This window comes from Vicugna pacos, unplaced genomic scaffold, assembly GCF_048564905.1.
Source record: "Vicugna pacos unplaced genomic scaffold, VicPac4 scaffold_280, whole genome shotgun sequence".
Taxonomy (NCBI): Eukaryota; Metazoa; Chordata; class Mammalia; order Artiodactyla; family Camelidae; genus Vicugna; species Vicugna pacos.
The window spans coordinates 24,530-31,350 of record NW_027328958.1 but is presented as its reverse complement, the minus strand read 5'-3'; positions in this window follow the sequence as shown (position 1 = coordinate 31,350).

Here is a 6,821-nt window from a genome sequence, read left to right as displayed (position 1 = left end):
CTGAACTTTTTCCTGAATGCTTTGCAAGTGGGATGGGAGAGGGAAACCTTTGCATGTGACATTGGGTCCCTTCCAGGCACTCCGTCCCTTCCAGAGAGTTCTCTTTGAAGAGATGAGTGAGGAGCAAAAGGGAAGAGGCTCTGATGTCATGGAGATTTGACGAGGCCCTTTTTCCAGGCATCACATTCCAGGCTGCAGTAAAAACAGGAAGGAAGGATGCCCTCGCAGACCAGAGCGGATGGTTCAGGTCTCTGCAGGAGTCAGCTGCATCAGTAGACGGGATATCGGGAAACCAGCAGGTTGGGAATGACATCAGCCTGAAATGGAAAAATCCACTCTAGCCCAATAAATATTAAAATAGGGAGCCTGGTGGGTATTTCAAAACACATTTGGAACCGAGAGTAAGAGACGCTGTGAATTAAACATCCATTCTGATTCCTTTCCTTCTTTCTTCAACCTCCTTGTGTTCAGGGAAAGATTTCCAGTCTTGTTTATGTTGCAGAGAAATGTGTTACAGCTCGATGTTACAGCTCAGTTGTGACAGCAACCCGGATCAGGGCAAGAGACCAAGCAGCACTCGGAGAGTTGGAAAACTCAGGTTTATTACACCAGCAGGCTCAGAAGAGTTAACACTCCAAGCTCTGCAACATCATATGCAAATTAGGTATAACAAAAGTTGACTAATTAGGAACAAGCTTTGTAGAAATGGACCAATCAGAAGTGAAGGAAATAACCAATCAGGAGTGAGCTCAGGGAACCAATAGAATTATAGGAGTAAGTTCTACTTTCCTAGAAGTAAGCAGTTTCAGAGGCAAAAAGTGAGATAGAGCCTCTGGGCCAGGAAACTGGATGGTGCTGGCAGGAGAGTAGTGGCCCTGCCTGGGGGTCCTGCCGGTCTTTTTATGGGGCTTCCCACCTCATTCACACCATTTACCTTCTTCGAAGGTCAAGGTGGGAGCTCGGGCAGGTTAGACTTCATGCTAGGTATGTTACAAACTCTTCTCAAGAACCTGACACTTCCTTGCCATCTTGTCCCTGCAGCATTCAGTGCCACATACCAGGGCAGAGGGACATTCAGGGACAACTCTGGGGGGATCTGGGGGTGGCCTGGAGAACTATGAACATTCCAGGACTCTCCACACTTTTTCAAGGGATTAGCACAGCAGGTCAGTTCACTCCACCTGCCTCCCTTAGGAACTCTGCCCAATGCTTGGCATCCCAGACTTGTTCGGACTCCCCTCTTTGGTGGTGGTCCCCCAGCCTTAACTGGTAAGCTCAGAAACAGAGGCAGAGGACAAGCTGTGCTATCAGAGCACACTCAGCTCCTACAGGACAAGGACCATGTATTGGAAATTATACAAAAAGCAAATGGTTTCCCAAAATGTCTTCTGGTTAAAATAGTGAAGAGAGTTTCTTTCAAAGCCCATGTCTGTGGGTTTGCTTTGGAACAGTCTCTTGTTTGGGAAGGCTGGGGGTGGGGGGTCTTTGTGTTGTGATTCAACCTTTCTCCAGGGATCACAGGGAGGAAGGAAAGGAGCAGATGTGCACACGTCATCTGCCCAGCTGGGGCCTGTGGTCCTCCCCCTCCTCATTCCCGAGCGGACGTCCAACAGCACATGGGGCCAGCCCCTTAACAGATGTGCTGACATAGAAATAATGTGTTAGGCAGACCTGCCCCTAACATGTGCAGGACCAGAGTAAGAGTGAAAAAGCCTGAGGCCAAGCTTCCCTTTCTGTGCATCTGTGGGTCCATCTTGCACCTTGAGGGGCCTGGAGCACCTGCATCTGGGCACCTCAGCCTGCAAATCCCAATGCTGTCCTGTCCATCCCCAAAGAACCACTCTTTGGACCTTCTTCCTCAGAGGAAGACCTGGCTGGTTTGGTCAGGGAATTCCTGGGTCCCAAGTCCCTGGAGCGTGGTCTAGAAGGGGGAACGGGTGCTGGGCAGGCACATCCCAGGTCCAGGACTCCACGAGTGGAATTCTCTGGAGTAAAGTACTTCAAGCAGGGATGCTGCCTGTCTGGGTCCTACAGTTTCATGACGTCCCCAGGACAATATCAGTATTGTTTTGTATTTATACTTCTCATAGAGCAGGATGTTCTCATCTTTGATAGCCTCACAGTGCTTTAAAAATGCCTTTCCAGGGAATCCCTTGCTTGTCTTTCTATTGTGACAGAGCTCCCTTGGTTTCCACGGATGTCCTAAGTCCCACAACATGGGCCACAGATGACAGTCAATAGTTATCTGGGGTGGATGCATTTAGAAGACATTTGTGAATGAGCTCAAATGGCTTCTGTAAGAAAGTCCTTGGAGATGCTACCAATGAGTTTTCATACTAGCCTTGCCTCCAAATTGTTCTCCCGGCCCCAGGTGGCCTTTTCCTAGATGTTTTCCTTATATGAGCTGTTCATCCCCATCTTTCTGAGTTCCCAAGTGCCCAGCTCTTCAGGATGGCCTCTTCCATGACTGGTTTCCATGATGGGGCTAGACCTTTCTCTTCTTCCCTCTTCCCTATCTTAGGTTTCACCCCCTCAAGGTCTGCTGTTGTGGACATGTTAGTGGCTGCTAATGATTCACCCCACAACACCTCTGCACTGTCATCAGTGGTTCTGAAACTGTGTCTTATCTCAAGGACACAACTGCTGGTGATTCTGGGCACAGCAGCGGCACAGTGAGGAGGATGTTACTGGAAGGGGGAGGGCTCTTGGTGCCCCTGGGAGAGAAAAGGCCAAGGGTGAGAAATCATCTGGATAGAGTGAAACATGCATAGAGTCACCACTGTCCTCCTGACTCATTTCACGTCTCTGTGAAGACCTCTCTGTGACAGGGACATGAACTTTGGTCATGCCTCAGTTCTGAGGAGACCACTACATTATTTATTTGTCCAGAGAGTAAGAGTGGTGGCAACAGGGAAACTAATATGATGAAGTACTTGTTACTTAGCAGATGAACTCATAGTCTAGCTTTGATCTAGAGTAGATTCTAACCAGAAGAAGGGATGAAGCACTAGTATCTCAGAAGCCAGGCTGATTTGGGGGGAAGGAGGTGTCAGGGCAATGCCAGAACGTAAGGATCTCACTGAGGACTGCTAAACAAACAGCTCATTGGCTTGTGTGATACCCAGGGAAAGACTTCCCGCTCACCAGCCATCCTGAGGGGTGTCTCTGAGGTTCCAAGACCTCAGGCAAGTTGGCTTCCAAGATGATCTGGGCTGTTGTTTCTTCTTAATGGCATTGTTCCCTGACTTATAAACACAGCCATTCCAGCCTGGTGATTCCTCCTTCCCAGAAAGGCTGACTGGAACCAAACCTGGCTCCCTCACAGCCCGTTAATAGGTTTCTGCGGCTGCTAAACTCTGAGCACATCACAGAATACGAAGGATCTGACTCCAGGACAAGCATTCAGATTTTTTTTCTTTTTTCAAAAGGGAAATTACACTAGATCTCAAAGGTATAATCAGATCTATTCTTACACCTTGCTTTGAAGAAGGGTGGGGGTAAAATCCAGGCCAGCTGGCACCTGAGCAAGCAGGTCACACAGCCCCACTCGGGACTTCTGAGGCTTTGATGCCCCTACAGTTTCACCTGGTTTTCTTCATGCTGCATCTCAGTTAAATGCTGTAACTTTGAAACCTCTGGGTACCGGTAGTCACAAGCAACAGAAATGAACTCTGGTTGATTAAAACAAAACTGATCAAAGGATAGCCATGTAGCTTATAGGTCACCAGGAGCTGGAGAGTTAGGCTCTGGGCTATACGACCTTGAAAAGCATTCCAAATTGTGGTAGAGAACCGGTCCCGTGAAGACAGTTCTATGGCCTCTGCTGGCTTAGATGCTTGCAGTCTGCTCCTCTGGGTCTGCTGGCTCTGGACACCGGACACTGCTGCTAGCACCATGGCTGTTGCTGACCTGGGATGCACATTTGCCCAATGGCCACTGTTTCCAGTTCCATCAGTCTTACCACTGCTACCTTCCCATTCAAAGTCTTGGGGAATGGAGGTGAGCATATGAAATCAGGGAGGTCAGGAGCCTTTTCCAGAACTTCAGGTAAGACTGGAATAGTGGACTACTACCAATACATTCAGCATCAACACTGCCTCCCACTGAGACTCAAAGTCCCTAGATGTAGGAGGAAGGTTCAGAGACTAGGTGGCCAAAAAGAATGACAGGTGTCCACTACCCTCTGTTAGCTCTAACCTTGACTCTCATGTACTCACTCCCAGCTTGAAGACATTCATTCATTCAATATACATTTATTGAGTACTCGTTAAGAGCCAAGCACTGTGATAATTTTGGGGCAGAGGTAGGATATGGAGATAAAAGAGAATGACCTTTCTGTCAATAGCCACTGATCTAGCTGGGAAGGTAGACAAAACAGGATAAAGAAGGTATAGTAGGCGCTTTGAGAGAAGTAAGCACTGGGGTACTAATCAGAGGGGATGACACATAAATTAAATCTTGAGGAATAAGTGGGAATTGCCAGGGCAAAGGCAGGAGGGTATTTCAGGAAGGGGAACTTCCCTGCAGCTGTGGATGGTTGCAAGGAGGGACCAGGTGGGGATTGAGGGTGGAGGGACTGACAGACAGATCATAAAAGCTTTGCATGCCCTACTGAGAAGTTTGGATTTTATACCGAAGGCTTTAGAGAATTACTGGGGAATTTTAAGGAAAACCATTTTAGAAACACCATTTCATCATGGGAATTGCATGGGACAAGAATAAAGGTGAGAAGGCCACTTAGGAAGTTAAAGGAATCTAGGGAAGAAATAATGACATAGAGATCCAGGAATACAATAATTTAGGAGATGCTTTGGAGATAGAATTGACAGGACTTGGTACCTGGTTAAATGTGGCACTTATAAGAGGAGGAGAAGTTACAGATGACTTCTACCTTCATAGGCTGGGTGATTATGGGAAGAGTGATGTCATAAATGTGGGGGAGAGAGGATGTGTTTGATTTTGGAAATGTTGAGTTTGAGGTGCCTACCATTTATCTAGAAGGAACTCTAATTTGAAAAGACACATGCACCCCAATGTTCACAGCAGCACTATGTACAACAGCCATGACCGGGAAGCAAACTAAGTGTCCATTGACAGATGACTGGATAGAGAAGTTGTGGTATATGTATACAATGGAACACTACTCAGCCATAAAAAAGAATGAAATAATGCCATTTGCAGTAACATGGATGGACCTAGAGATGGCCATTCTAAGTGAAGAAAGTCAGGCAGAGAAAGACAAATATCATATGACATCACTTATACGTGAAATCTAAAAAAAGAAAAGATAAAAGGACACTAATGAATTCATCTATAAAACAGAAACAGACTTTCAGACATAGTAAATAATCTTATGGCTACTGGGGGAAAGGGGGTGGGAAGGGATAAATTTGGAAGTTTGAGATTTTCAAATGTTAGCCACTTTATATAAAAATAGATTTTAAAAATCCAAGTTTCTCCTGTATAGCACAGGGAACTATATTCAATATCTTGTAAAAACCTTAAATGAAAAAGAATATGAAAACAAATATATGTATATATATGCATGACTGGGACATTGTGCTGTACATCAGAATCTGACACATTGTAATTGATTGTACTTCAAAAAATAATAAGAAGAAGAAAAAAAAGAAGAGGAAGTAGAAAAGGCCAAGAGCCACAAGGACTAAAATGTCTTTCATAGGAAGACATCATAGTGACCCTTATAGGAGGTGTTTCAGTAGGATGAGTCTAGGAGAGAAGGGAGGTGAGACAGGGAGATGAGAGTGCAGACTGTTTTCCAGGAGGTTTGATTATGGAAGAAAAGGAATGATATGGGGCAGGAGCTAAGGGGTAATAAAGGATCCAGGGGGGAACTGCTGAAATCTGGCCACTACTCCGTTTCCAGCATTTTATTACCAGGCCAGATACTGATCTTTGAATGCATGCAATCTACTGTCCCTCTTCCGTTTCCCTCCCATCATCTCAGCCAAGAATGAAGAGAGTGCTCATTGAGGATTTAACAAATATTTAGTGAACACCTATCATATTCCAGGTACCACTTTAGGTTCACCGGGGAACAAAACAGTGACTTGACTGCTGCTCTCATTCAGCCCAGATTTTCCCAGGGGGAGCATAACAAAGAAATAAATGATATGGTGTGTTAGTGATGCAATTTTCTGAGGCATAAGAGAAGAAGTAGGCAAGGTAAGTGGGACTGGGAGTGCCTCCAGGGCACCATGCAATTGACGCATTCATTGGTCTGGGCAGAGTTCATTTCACTGCTGTGGATAACGGGCTTTTTGCCTTGCTCCGTGGGCCAGCCTGTCTTGACCATCTGCTCAGTACTTCAGCTCCCACCTGGCTCTTTCCATCCCCCATCCGCTAGTCTGGAGCCCTGCCTCTGAGCCCTCACCTGGTGCCCCGATTCTGGTGATGTAGTGCCTGCCACTGCTCTGATCGCCAAAGCCTTGGGAGCCCTGCCCTAGCGCTGCCTGCTGGCTGGAAACCCCTAACGTCCTGTGCTGATGGCTGTCGGGCCTCAGCCGGGCCTCAGTCGGGCCCTGTCATCATCTCTGTGTGTTGTCTCCTGACCACCAAGCTGGATTTCCTCCCAAAACCTATCAGGACATTTTTTGATTACAAGTGACAGAGAATGAACCCAAGCTTGCTCAAGCTAAAAAGAGAATGTAATGACTTGTAGCTGCAAACTCTAGGGGATAGACTAATTTTAGGCATAACTGTGTGATAAATGATGTTATCAAGACTCTGTCTACGCTTTAAAAATTGACTTTATTTTTTAGAGCAATTTTAGGTTTATGCAGAAATTGAGCAGAAATTAC